Here is a 14,801-nt window from a genome sequence, read left to right as displayed (position 1 = left end):
ACTGATCAGTTAAATTCTTTTGCTCCACATGATCAGTTCAATTACATGCAGAACACAATGCACAGTTCAATTCTTGATTCAAACACATTGCTGCACATATTGCTGTATTAGTCAAGGCTCACTGATCAGGGTACAACAACATATTGCACAATGCACATTGCTGTATTAGTCAAACACATTCAAACACATATTGCTGTATTAGTCAAACACATTCAAACACAATGCACAGTACATGCACATATTGCACATATTGCTGCACACAATGCACAACATATTGATTCAAACAAATAGTACAACTGATTCAATAACTGACTTGCTGCATACTCAACTTCAATGGGAAAAACTGATTCAAAGCACAACAATTACTGATCAGGGTACAGCAACAATTACTGATTCAATTACTGATTCAAAGCACAACATTCTGAGTTCATTTGCTACACTAGTTCATTTGCTAAATAGGGTACAACAACATTACATTCTTAGTTCAACATAGTACATTTGCTAAAATACAACAAAGAAGTAGAAAACCATAATTAATTAGTAGTAGTTACCGGATTTGCTTAGAAATTTCGAATGAGAAATGTAAGAAGCTACAGCAATGGAAGAATGGCTGCAAAGAAGAAGGATTGAAAACGATATCGAAGGCTGTGAACTGAAATGAAGAAGATTTAGGTTATTAAGGGAACCACGTGCCTGGCACGTGCTGGTCAACGGTTAAATCTACCGGTCAAACGCCAAAATCCGTTACAAGGTAGTCTTTTGCAAAAAATTGTATTATGTAAGGTAGTTTTTTGCAAAACTTTTTATTTAAGGTAGTTATTTGCAAAATGGGGTTTATGTTAGGTAGTTTTTTAAGATTTTGCCTATATTCATTTATATTCTATAAAAGTCAATGATGACATCATCTTATTAATTTTGAATTTCCAATGTCTTATGGTATTTTGTTTTAGTTATTATAGTTATAGATGACAATGAAATTATTATTATTATTATTATTATTATTATTTTAAATTGTGTATGTATATATATGATCATTATAACAAAATTATTTTAACTAAAACAACTTATTATTATTATTATTATTATTATTATTATTAATTGTTATTATTAGTTTTTTGAGTAATCAAGCTGAAAAAAGTGAGGGAATAGGAGAGAGGATCGAAAATCAAACTCAAAATTTTACTGAGAAAAGAGTTAATGTTTTAGCTGAGCTAAAATCTTATTAGAGTATAACACATAATATTGGTATCTCAACTACCGAATTTAATTTTTTTTAATTAATTCTTTAAGATGTACTAAAAATTAAAACAATTAAAAGCGAATAAAAAACTAAGAAAAATGATCCTTACCACGACGAGGAAGATTAAAGCATCCCACTTCTAAGCTAGAAATGTTGTTGAACCTACAAATTCCATTTTTTCAGAAGCACTCCCCACATTCACTTGGTTGAACCCAACTGATCATAATATCATCCTTCAAAATCCGAAGATGAATACACTTCATCATTATATAAACTATTTCTAACTGGAACTATTATTGGTCCAATTCTATCACATAAAAATGAGTAATTACCCTCATTAATTTTCTCTAAAGATGTAGCAAAAACACTGTAATTCCGCCCACTTAGACACATAATCCCCTTAATCGTTTGATGATCAGATGATTTGAAGAAATCATTAGAGCAATTATAAAACTAAAACTCTTGCTCAAAAACAGGACTAAAAGGAGATTTACCCAAAAAAGTTGAATTATTAAGAGCAAGAAACCTTTTTGGAAGACAATAATCAGCATCATTAAGCCATAATTTTTGATTAACATAATCTATTTGTTTAACAGAGAAAACCCAGAATTAGGGAGTTTGATTAGTAACTTATCATCTTTGTTACATAACAGATTAAATCCTGGATACCCACAAGATTTTGGAAGGGAATCATTGCTAAGAAGGAATGGGAATTGAATGTATCGAGTGACTGGTTCTGTGTAGCTGCATACTTGTATTAAGCAAAGATCGTGTGAATATGGGATGTTTTCCTTACATTGTGTCGAAGAACTTGATAAGAGGAAAAATATTGGTTTTTTGAGGGTTTGCATTTTTGGTAAAAGTTGGGAAATTGATTTTCTAATTTTGGAAAGTGTGTTGATATGTAATTATGTATGGTATGTCGTGGTCTACTCTTCATCATTGACTTTTTAAATGATGGTTGGTGTTTGTTTTGTAGTGAAAAATTAATGATGTAATTTTGAATTAATTAACAAAGTCAATGGGTTGAAATCTAAAGATTTTGGGAATAATCACGTAGCAAATTTATGTCATTCTCTAATGAGTCACCAAAACGCTTTTCGGTTCATAAAAACAAATATTTGAATGTCTAATATGCGCCTGCTAAGATAAATAGGCGGTAGCAGCACAAAAACAATGTACGCACGTAAACCTATCTGACTACTTATTTTATGAATATACACATTTTTCAATTTTTTTTTATAAATTATATGGAAGATACAATACTCTAAGAGCCCAAACATTAAATCCATATATAGTCGTCTGATTACTTTGATAGTCCAATAGAGTGGACATTTGAAGCTGTAACGTCAGTGCCTTATGTATTCCTATTGCATTGTTAATTGCCTTGTCTTTTGAGAATAATTCTATATTTAAAATATTTTGAACAATGCGTTGAATTATTTTCATTAATGTTAACACTTAACTCTAGAGTTTATTGTGATTATATTTCTCGTGTTAAGAAAATGTTTGTTTAGATTTTTTAATTGAAATTTCAATTTTTTAAACTGGTCATGCATATTACCCTTGGGTCCTGCCACCTAAAAAAAGGGTGGGTAGCAACAAAAGAATTAGATTAGCAATGACAGATGCACTTTTGAAAATTTTGAGTTGGCGAATAAAATTTTATAAGCATGTCCGGTCCTCTGCCCGTCCAAACTCGCCAATGAGCACATCTAATAGTTTACAGTAAGAATAACTTTTCAGGGGTGGGGGATATGTTAAATGAAACAAATGTTTGTCTTGAATGATTTTCTCATATTATCGTTCATTATATATAAAGTAATGTCCGTTCTCAATGTCTTTATGCTCTTCTCGATTTTGTTTTCAATCATAGTCTTCCATTCAACGAAGACATCAAATATATCGTCCTTGTGCTTGATGAAATAGCATCAAACCTTCTTTGAATTTATAAGAGTAAGCAAATAGTTGCAACTACCAAGTGTAGTCTTCCTAGAATTTATGTAATCAAGTATCACTTTGGTGTTGTGGATTACTAGTTTGAAACTCACCTTTTGTTCTTCTCATAAACACAATGTTCACAAAATCAAGTTTCCAAGCTTCTTACCTTCAAAGAAGCCTTGCTTGCTCAACTAATTCATACCTTTTTCCCCCATGTGACGCAATCTCAAGTGCCAAAGTTTGGTTTCTTCATCGACATAACGCTTGTGGAGACATTCACAGAGCAGGAGATAGTTAAACCAACAAGAGCATACAAACTCCTATTCATCTTCCCCTTCATCATCAATAGTGAACCTCTAATGACCTTCATCACTCCACCTTGAAAACTAATCCTACAACCATTCTTGTCTAAAGTACCTAATGAGATCAAGTTCTTCTTCAACCATGAACATGCCTAACATTGGTCAAAGTCCTCACCATACCATCAAACATCTTCATTTAAGCACTCCTAACATCAACAACCTTCCAAGTCACATTGTTGCCATGGTAAAATTTTCTCCATCTACTCATTCATAGGTAGTGAAGAGATCTTCGTTGGGTGTCATATAGAATGAACACCCGGAGTCAAGAATCCACTCATTCTCATCTATAGCTTATACTCAAGTGTGGCAACCGCAACTCCACCATTATCATTATCATTCACATAGCTAGCCTCGGCATTGTTAGAAGCCTCCTTAGACCTCTCATCATCATTGTAATGCTTCTTTTTCCACTTCCAACAAAGCTTCTTGATGTGACCCTTAAGCTTGCTATAGTTGCAAGCCTTTTTCTTGTTTGGTCCTCTAGACTTAGATTTACCTTTTTCCTTGTTCCCATTACCATAAGTAGAACCCTTTTCAATAGTCCTACCCCTTACAAACAAGCCATCATTTGAGGTGCAAGATGATTTAATTGACAATTGGGTCTCAATCAAATCTCTTTGTGTCAATGCATTCTTAACATTATCTCTACTCAAACTATCCCTACCATAAAGCAAGGTCTCCCTAAAGTTCTTGTAAGATGGTGGCAATGAATATAACAAGTATATAGCCAAGTCCTCATCATCAAGTTTTTACACCAATATTTTGCAAATCCATGACAATATAATAGAATTCAACAAGATGAGGTTTTAAGGGTTTACCTTCCTCCAAATAAAGATCGTAACGTCTACTCTTCAAGAGTAGCCGGTTAGTTATACTCTTTGTCATGTAAAGAGGCTCCAACTTCTCCCATATCCCCTTTGAGGTGACTTTTTTCGCAACTTCTTTCAAACTTCATTTCACAGACAAAGTTGTATAGCCAGTAATTTCTTTGCATCCATCTCTTCCCATTTTCCTTCAGTCCATCCAATAATTTTCTTCTATTCACTATCAAGAATCATATTCACCCCATTGGGTATCAATATTGACCTTATTTTGACTCGCCACGAGCCAAAGTTTATACTCCTAACAAACTTTTCAATATCTAGCTTCATTAAGATATTTTTCAACAAGTTTACACTCTCAAACACTCCTAAACACCACCAAATACCTTAAACACTGATATCAATTTAAATAAGAAGCTCTATAGGGTACAAAAATTCAAAATTTATCCCTACAACAACCAAGAACAATGGTAAGGGTGCTCTATGTAATGAAACAACTATCTTGTATGAATTAGGATGAAAAGAATAAGAAATAAAGCAACAAACAAAGACCCAAAAGAATGATGAGGTTCACCAAATGTGGGCTACATTAGCGGTGGTGGTGTGCTTGATTGTCTTATAGAGAGTAACAATGGAGTTCTCAAAGAACTCTTACAATGGAGATATTACACTTAAAGAATAAGAGAAGATCGGAAAGAAAAGGGTTTGTATTTGGCTTTAGGGTTTGAATTCATTCTAAGGTAGTGACTTACATTCACTATTCATATAGATAGTCATATGACAATGATAGGACAAAAGCACAAGTCTCAGAAATAACCTTAACAATATGCGAAGAAGTGGAACAGGTTTACTTGCTGAAGCTGCTCGTTCGAGCGCTTCAGGCATAAGCCTACTAGAAGCTGCTGAGCTAGTTCGTTCGAGGCACACTCCTTCTTTTACTTGTCATGTTCGAGCACTACACATAGGCTAACTCTTCACCTTTACATGACTCCATACCATCACTCACACATCTTCAAGTGTACCCATGCACCAACATATATAATCATTCATGTATAATAGTGCACTCAAGTCACACCAACTTCAACATTAAGAAACCGTAATTCGATACCAAATGACTATCACCACAATTTTTATCTCATGCAGATTGGTAAAACCGTGTACAACGCGTAGTTAAATCACATGAATTAACCTATTTCCTCGTATATTGCTGGAATTGCTAATAAAGCAATGTCGTGCAAGCAAGGTTGCGTTTCAACTAAGTCTACTCCTAGACTTTTTCAAATCTTGATTCATTGATGGTAATAATACTAATAATAACTATAATCATATTTATTTACCATAAAAATTAAGAAAATTTCACATGATAACCTTATGTTTTCGATTTTTTGCATGTGATAGACAAATATTTTTTTAATCTGTATATAGTGACTTTGACCTTTGAAGTTTTTCTTGTGATACACAAAATATTAAGTTCTATGCCAAATTAAATACACATTTTAGACAAATTTTCGAATAATGTGTCCATAAGACTGATAGCAATATTTTTTTATAAAAAATATGGTTATGATGGATAATAATTGCATAAATTTTACAAAATTTAACCTTTTGTCTACCATATGGAAACGTTAGAAGCGTAAGGTCACGGATTAAAAAAAAAAAACTTTTGAAAAAGCCAAAAAGACGGGTAACAAAAATTAGCAACAAAAAAAAAAAGAATTATACATACTTTAGTACTATAAATCAGGAAGAAGAATTCTGCAAATAGGGCAAGTCCCATTATATCGAAGCCATTGATCAATACAATGACCATGAAATCTATGTAAACATAAAGGTAAGATCTTCAACTTTTCCATGGGATTATACTCAGACAAACATATTGAGCATGTATTTTCATCTTTTTTAATCATCCGTCCACTTTCTCCTATGATTATACATGGAAATGATTCGATTGTTTCCTCGTTGAGACCTGTAATAAACACATCTGCTGGTGGTGGTGGTGGTGGTGGTGGTCGAGGTTCCAATGAAGTTGGAGTAGTGTCTATTGTTGGGGAACCAATTTCAAAGACAATGGTGGTTTGAGTTTGGTTTCCATTTCTTCTTAGGCAGCAGCAACAAGCATAACATAAGAAGGTAACACATATGCTGATTGCTGGGATTAATATAAGATTTATCATTGCTAGCTTTAATTGGTTATGAGGATAACATTTTCAATATTTTGATGTGGGTCAGGGTGGTTTGAAATCAAATGATAATGGGTCTTATTTGTTTATGGAAGGGGTTTTAAAGATGGATTAAAAGTAACTAATACAGGTTATGTATATATTTGTAGTTTTAAATTCTCAACATGTATTGGTACTTTCTAGTCTATTGATCCCACTTGGACTTTATCAAGTCATTATAAAATTGATTTATATACTTTTCAACCGTAGAAACGGACCTTCTAACTATGTTAAACATATTCGATTGTATAGGACCTTGAAAATCGAGAGTATTAATATTAAATTATGTAGTATATATTAAGTGTTAAAAGATATAAAATTGATAGAAAAATACCATAGTTTTTGAAAGTGCGCAAGGCCATAAAAAATTTGTCAATATTTGCTCCTACAACAAAAAAAACAGCAACTTTCCGACTGCCCAAAACAGTCGGAATTTCATTTTAGTAGAAAATTTCCGACTAATTTCTTACTATTATTATTATTATTATTATTATTATTATTATTATTATTATTATTATTTAAGATTATGTATATTATACTTAATTTTATAATTGACTAATTGAAATCCCAACAGACCCTCGTATTGGGAATATAAAGGTGTTTGTTATTCTTTTGGTAGATATTTATGAGAAAGTTTTAATTCGTGAGTATAATTTAAATTTAGAAATATAATTTTAAGAATAAGTTCTTGTCTGGAAGTATCAGACTGAAAGATCGTTAGTTCATTTTGAAAAGAATCACAGTGAAGATCATGTTTTGAGAGGAAAATAGAGAGAAAGAGAGAAGAGAGTTTTTATTATTGATTCATTAAGAAGTATGGGAGAGCTTAAAGAAATTGATATATGTAGTAGTTACAAGCAGCTAACAAACTTGTTTTACAAAATCCATTGTGCTGTTATTGCATAACAGAAATCTAACAAACTACTGCTGACGTGTCATGATGATTATCATCATCATCATCCCCCCTCAAGCTAGGTACTGTATCTGGATACATACCTAGCTTGGACTTTAGCCTGTTATGCTGTAATGACCCTAGAGCTTTGATCATGATGTCTGCAAGCTGTTCTGTTGAAGGAGTATATGTTAACTGAATCAATCCTTCAAGAACTTTGTCACAAGTGAAGTGACAATCTATTTCTATGTGTTTGGTACGTTCGTGAAACACAGGATTTTTACTAATGTGAATAGCACTTTGATTATCACAATACAAAGTCACTGGTTTCAGATCTGTCATACCTAATTCTGTAAGAAGCCTGACCAACCAAGTCGTCTTTAAAGATGCTGAAGCCATTACACGATATTCAGCTTCACTTGAGCTCTTGTAAAGAGTTGATTGCTTCTTAGATTTCCAAGACACTGGAGATTTGCCCAATAGCAAGACATATCCTGTCACTGATCTTCTGGTTTTGGGGCATGCTGCCCAATCTAAGTCTGAATATGCTGTCAGAGTCAAGTGATCTGTAGCATACAGAATAATTCCTTGACCCAAGGTGGGAGAAACATATCTCAATACATGATTCAAGGCCTGCACATGATGTAGTCTAGGCTGATGCATGAATTGACTCAGAGTCTGTATTGAAAAGGACAAGTCTGGTCTTGTGTGACTCAAGAAGTTCAACTTCCCTACTATCTTCCTGTAATGTTCAGGATCTGCATACAATTCTCCATTATCAATCATAAGCTTTATATTTGTAGGTAAAGGAGTTTTAGCAGCCTTTGATACATCCATATTACAATCAAGAAGCAACTCCTTTGTGAATTTTTTTTGTGTCATCACAATACCATTCTGCAATTTACAGACTTCTATCCCCAAGAAATAATTCAGTGTTCCCAAATTCTTGATACTAAACACTGAGTGTAAGTGTTTCTTGAACCAAAGTATTTCTGCTTCATTTGAACCTGTCACTATTATATCATCAACATATACTACTGCTACTGTGATATCATCAACAACCTTCTTAATGAACAAGGAATAGTCATTTTTAGACTGTTTATAACCCATATTCTGCAACTCGGAATTTAACTTTGCATACCATTGCCTTGAAGCTTGTTTAAGTCCATACAAAGACTTGTTAAGCTTGCAAACATAATTGCTTGGATTGTCAACTCCTTGAGGAACTCTCATATAAACTTCTTCTGTAAGTTCTCCATGCAGAAATGCATTATTAATGTCCAACTGATACAAATTCCATTTCTTGCTTGCTGCCAAAGCCAATAAACACCTCACAGTTGCCATTTTAACTACTGGTGAAAAGGTTTCAAGATAATTAATTCCATATCTTTGTGTAAAGCCTTGTGCAACCAGCCTTGCTTTTAACCTCTCAATGCATCCATCTGCTTTAAGCTTCACCTTGTAAACCCATTTACAGCCAATTGGTTTTTTTCCTTTTGGCAAAGATACCAACTCCCATGTATCATTAGCAACTAATGCATCTAACTCTTTTGTCATTGCTGCTATCCACCCTGCATCTTGAGAAGCTTCTAAGTAGCTAGATGGTTCTGAAATTTCTGAGACCTTGTTGATCAACACTTTCATTGGAGAAGGGAGTACATCAAACTGTACAATATGACACCAATAACTGTGCAAAAAATCTGCTGCACACACATACTGATCCAAATATGCAGGTCTTTTCTTTGGCTTGTCTGATTGTCTTAGTTGAGAAACAGGGTTGGGTATATTTTGTGGAGCTAACGTGTTTGAGGAACTGGACTGTTCAATTTCTGCGGAAATGACAGTATTATCATGTTCTGCATTCAGAGTGTCAGAATAGTCTTGAAATGGTTCTGGTATTGGGTAATCCATGGCAAGGTCTAAGGGTGTGTTTATGGGAAGAAAAATGGGATATTTTGTGGTGTTGTCCTGTGTCTCATAGTGAAAAGGTAAATGTTTCTCATAGAAAATTATATCTCTAGAAACAATCATTTCTTTTTGTCTCTAAATCAAACACCTTAAAGGCTTTCTGATCTGGTGGGTAACCCAATAGAAGACAAGGTGAAGACCTCTTATCAAACTTTGTTCTGCCATTTTTCAAAGTTGATACATAACACAAACAACCAAAGACCTTCAAGTGACTCAGATCTGGTTTCTTTCCATTCAACAATTCATATGGAGAAGCAAAATTTACTGAACTCAATGGCATTCTGTTGATTACATGAGTAGCAGTCAACAAACACTCACCCCAGAACCTTATAGGAACTCTAGACTGAAAATATAATGCCCTTGCAGTCTCTAATAAATGTCTGTGCATCCTTTCCACGACTCCATTTTGCTGTGGAGTATCAGGACAAGATTTGTGATGTTTAATCCCATACTTTCTGTAAACAAGCAAAATATCTCCCTCACATAGCTCTTTGGCATTGTCACTCCTTACACACAACACTGAACTCCTGTATTGAGTCTTGATGAAGACAAGTAAATCGGAAAGAATTCTCACAACATCAGTTTTATTTTTCATAAGAAATGTCCATGTATTTCTTGAGAAATCATCTACAATAGTAAGAGAGTAACTAAAAAAATCATGAGTCTTATGCTTATAAGGACCCCATGTATCTATATGAAGTAACTCAAAACATTTCTCAGCTTTAGACAAACTTACAGGAAATGGTTTTCTAGTTTGCCTAGCCTTATGACAAACTTGACAAATCACTTCACTTCCTACTTTATTGTCAAAAACAGAGTTAACTAGATGCAACTTATTGAAAGGCATATGCCCCATTCTAAGATGCCAAAGTTTTGCATCTTCAGCAATTTTACCAACTTTAGCTGCATTAGTAACTGCAACTTCCTGAGTCTGTAGCTTCTCTGACTTTGTCATAGTTCTGTCATCAACAACATATAATCCAGACACCAATTTACCAAGCACCACTGACCGACTCAAAGTTGGTCCCTGAATTAAGCATTTATCATGAGTAAATACTATCTCACAATTTAAATCTCTACATAATCTATGAGTAGAGATCAAATTAAACTTCAACCCAGGCACATGCAGAACATTCTGCAACTTTATACCATTATCAAAGAGCATAGTTCCAATATGTTCAACTGTCACATGCTTACCATCTGCAATAGTAATTGTGTTTGGACTTTTATCAAACACTTTATAATTATCAAACAAATCTAAATTTGAACAAATATGGTCCGTAGCACCACTGTCAACAATCCAATTTTGATTTGAACAAGTTAAGAAACATGTACCTGCCACATGTACTTGAGATTCATCTGATCCCTGAGCCTTTAGAGCCTTAAGAATATTGCTGAATTGATCTGAAGAGATATGAGCAACATCTTCTACTAGCTCTTCATTTCCTTCTTCCATTTGAGCTACTACTGTAACCTTCTTGACTTTTCCTTTAGCAAAAATTGAAGGATATCCATGGAGCTTAAACACTTTTCAATTGTATGTCTAGGAATTATACAATGCTCACAGTAAGGTCTTTTTCCTGCTACCACCAATCTGTTTCCATTAGATGACTGAAAAGTCATTCTAGATCCCTGATAACGATTCTTGTAGTTCCTTTTATAGTCTGCAGCAAACACCATAGCTCTATTACTTGATTCTTCATCAATCAAGCTTGCTTGCCTCTGCTTTTCTTCTTGTATGAGCAGCTTATATGCCATAGAAATGGTTGGCAAGGGCTGCATCATCAAGATGTTAGTTCTCACAGCAGTATATTATCCAGCTTCATAAGCAACTGTACCAGCCTTTCTTCTTGCTGTTGCTTCATGAAAGTTTGATTACAAGTACAACCAACACTTGTACAAGAAGGCAATGGATTCATCTGATTGATTTGATCCCAAATAGCCTTGATCTGAGTAAAGAACTTGGTAATAGAAGTTTCTAGATCTTGTTTCAAATCTTGCAAAGATTGCTGCAAAGTGTATAATTGAGGTCCTGAGGTCTGAGAAAACCTCTCCTCAAGATCCTTCCATATTTCTTGAGAAGAAGTCAAAAACAAAACACATCTAGCAATCGAACTTTCCAAGGATCTCAAAATGTAAGAAATGGTTATAGCATCACATCTTTTCCAGGCACCACAATTTAGATCATTTTCAGCTGATTTCGGTAAGCTTCCATCAATGAAACCTAACTTATTCTTTGTTGCAAATGCAATGATCATACTCCTCCTCCATTCACCATAAGCTTCACCAGAGAATTTTTCATAAATAATAGGTAAGGCAGTATTCTCAGATGGATTGATGTAATAAGGTGAAGTTGGATCAGAGGTTACAGGAATTGACGAATTTGCCGCCATTTTCAATCAAAAAAAAATGTATAAACGAAAGAAACAACAGATTGATTGATTCAATCTATGATATTATCAAAGAAAATTGCTAAAAATCTCACGATTTCTTATAGAAATCTGCAGAAATTCGAAGCTACTACAATTGATTTCATTGTAATAATCGAAAAATTCGAAGATTTTGAGTTCCCGTTCTGATACCATGAAAAGAATCACAGTGAAGATCATCTTGTTTTGAGAGGAAAATAGAGAGAAAGAGAGAAGAGAGTTTTCATTATTGATTCATTAAGAAGAAGTATGGGACATATTACAGAAATTGATATATGTAGTAGTTACAAGCAGCTAACAAACTTGTTTTACAAAACCCATTGTGCTGTTATTGCATAACAGATATCTAACAAACTACCGCGGACGTGTCATGATGATTATCATCATCATCAATTACCCAGTTGTGTTCAATTCACACCTAAATATATGTTCTTTCTCCAGGCTTTCTTCTGATTTTATGTATTAGGAGTACTCAATAAGAGTGAGATGCACTCTATACATATACTCCCTCCAATTCACCATTAATGTTCAATTTACTTTATGCACTCTATCCAATAGACTTATTCAATCCTTAATATCTCTAATTGTGCATTATTAAAAATTATGAAAAGTTGATATGAATAATCCTTGCATTGAGACGAATCAAACAAGATCTCACATGACTATGTTTTAAATTGTAAATTGATAATAAAATACAAATTAAGAGTATTAAATAACCTGATTTTTACAATTATTAATACATAAATTCTCGTATGAGAAGGCCTCACTGTGAGACATGCCTCATACTTGAGTCAAATAGCCTAATAATAAAAAGACTTCTTTCTTTGCATAATAGTAATAGAAACACTTTTTGCATAATGAACCTTTTATATGGGTTCATCTCGCGGTAACGAGGGGCTAATATTAATATATAAAATTTTTGTTTTAATAATATCCTATTGAAGAAGAGTTTCCACAAGAGCACATTATCTTTCCCTTGAAATGGACGGAATTTTGGGTTTAGAAAGCCCAAATTAAAATAATAATAATAATAATAATAATTATAATAATAATAATAATAATAATAATAATAATAATAATAATAATAATAATAATAATAATAATAATAATAATAATAATCTAACTAATGCGAGGAATGAATGATGAAGAAGAGGAGGGTGGAAGGGAGAGGTCAGAAGGTTGATGTGGAGTCAAAGAATCAGAAGTGGAGAATTCTTGGATAGATAGATCAGGAGGTTGATGTGGTGAAGGAAGAATGTCAGAGAAGAGTGGTAGTCATAGTGGATAGGTTTAGTACTATCAAAAGGAAGGAAAAATTGAGGCAAAAGTTTATTGGATTGAGTAGAGTGAATTTGGTTGAAAGGAAAGAAGCGTTCATGAAAACAACGTCTCTAGAAACAAAAACAGTCATAGTGATCAAATTGTAAAGTTTATATCCCTTTTGATGCATGGCATACCCAATAAAAACACAAGGTTGTGCTCTGGCTTGAAATTTGGTTCTGGTCTTTTGTAAGGTGGAGGCAAAGGAAAGGCAACTAAAAGATTTGAGGTGATCATAGTGAGGTTTTTGGTTGTATAATTTCTCAAAAGGTGAAATGTCATCAAGAACAGTCAAGGGAATTCTATTCATCAAATGAACAGCACATTGAATGCAATCCCCCTAGAAACTCATAGGGACTCTAGATTGGTGATATAAGGCTCGAGCAATCTCAAGGATGTGTTTATGTTTGCGTTCCACTACTTCATTTTGCTAAGAAGTTTGAGTGCAACTCGATTGAAAATTTATGCCATTATCAAGATAATATTGAAGAACCTCTCCTTCAATGAGCTCTTTGGCATTATCAGATCGAACACATTTAATCTTGCTGCCAAATTGTCTTTCAGTCATACTAGCAAATTGTCTAAGAACAGCAGGAAAATCACTTTTATGTTTGATGAGAAAAACCCATGTCATTCTGGTAAAATCATCAACAATAGTGACAAAACTAGTACAATTGCATAGGCATTTCACTCTTTATACAACTAGATTTGAAAGGAAGTCTAGTTTGCCTAGCAGATGGACAGATAGTACAGATGACTTGGGAATTAACAAAAGTCTGATCTATTTCAGGAAACAACAATTTTATTCTACTAAAACGCATATGCCCCAATCTTAAATGCCACAATTTTGCTGTATTTAAAATCTTTTCTTCCTTGGCAGTAATAATGAAAGCTCTTGTATGAGAAGAATTTCCTTTGCAACAATCTTGAACACTCTTTTCGTTGAGACACTCTTTATAATTTGTTTTTGTTGAACATTTAGAGTATATAAACCTAGATTTGTATATACTACATACTTAGTATAGTAGTGGAACTTAAATAAATATATTATAAGTCCAAATTAAATGCCTCAAAGAATTTGATGAATCATTACTTTGATTCATAAGTTTTGTTTGATGAAACATTACTTTGGTTCGTAAACTTTGCTTGATGAAACATTACTTTGATTCATAATCTTTGCTTGGTGAAACACTTTTGTTTCAAAAGGAGGTAATGTTCCATGCATAACTCTATAAATAGAGGTTGCATGTCAAGGGACATTCCATCCCAATTTCATATCATTTATGATTTCTCTCTTAAGAATACTCTCATTTTTGTTCTTCCTTTCATGAGATAATATTGAGAGAGTAATTAACTCTTAATATCATCAAAGTTCATAATCCACTACAACACTTGTCTTTACTATTGCAATTTCCTTGTTCTAGGATTTTGTTGCGTAGATTGTATCTCATTGTGAATTTTATTTATCATCCAAGCCTTTTGTGGGAGAAATATCACAATAGGAAAGTGCATGAACGCCTTCTACTCATATTAAGTTTCTGAGCGACTTCTCTGATTGTCGCAACCTTATCTTCATGGTGTCCATTTGGTGATTTACAAAGTAAGAAGT

At 33.5% G+C, this 14,801-nt stretch overlaps 1 pseudogene; it reads right to left on the bottom strand.

Moving 5' to 3' along the window:
- Nucleotides 1-1,107: 1,107 nt before the first annotated feature.
- On the bottom strand, nucleotides 1,108-2,101 carry LOC130825804 (putative RING-H2 finger protein ATL21A; annotated as a pseudogene).
- Nucleotides 2,102-14,801: the final 12,700 nt, after the last annotated feature.

This window comes from Amaranthus tricolor, chromosome 10, assembly GCF_026212465.1.
Source record: "Amaranthus tricolor cultivar Red isolate AtriRed21 chromosome 10, ASM2621246v1, whole genome shotgun sequence".
NCBI lineage: Eukaryota > Viridiplantae > Streptophyta > Magnoliopsida > Caryophyllales > Amaranthaceae > Amaranthus > Amaranthus tricolor.
This window is presented reverse-complemented; position numbering and strand designations above follow the sequence as displayed.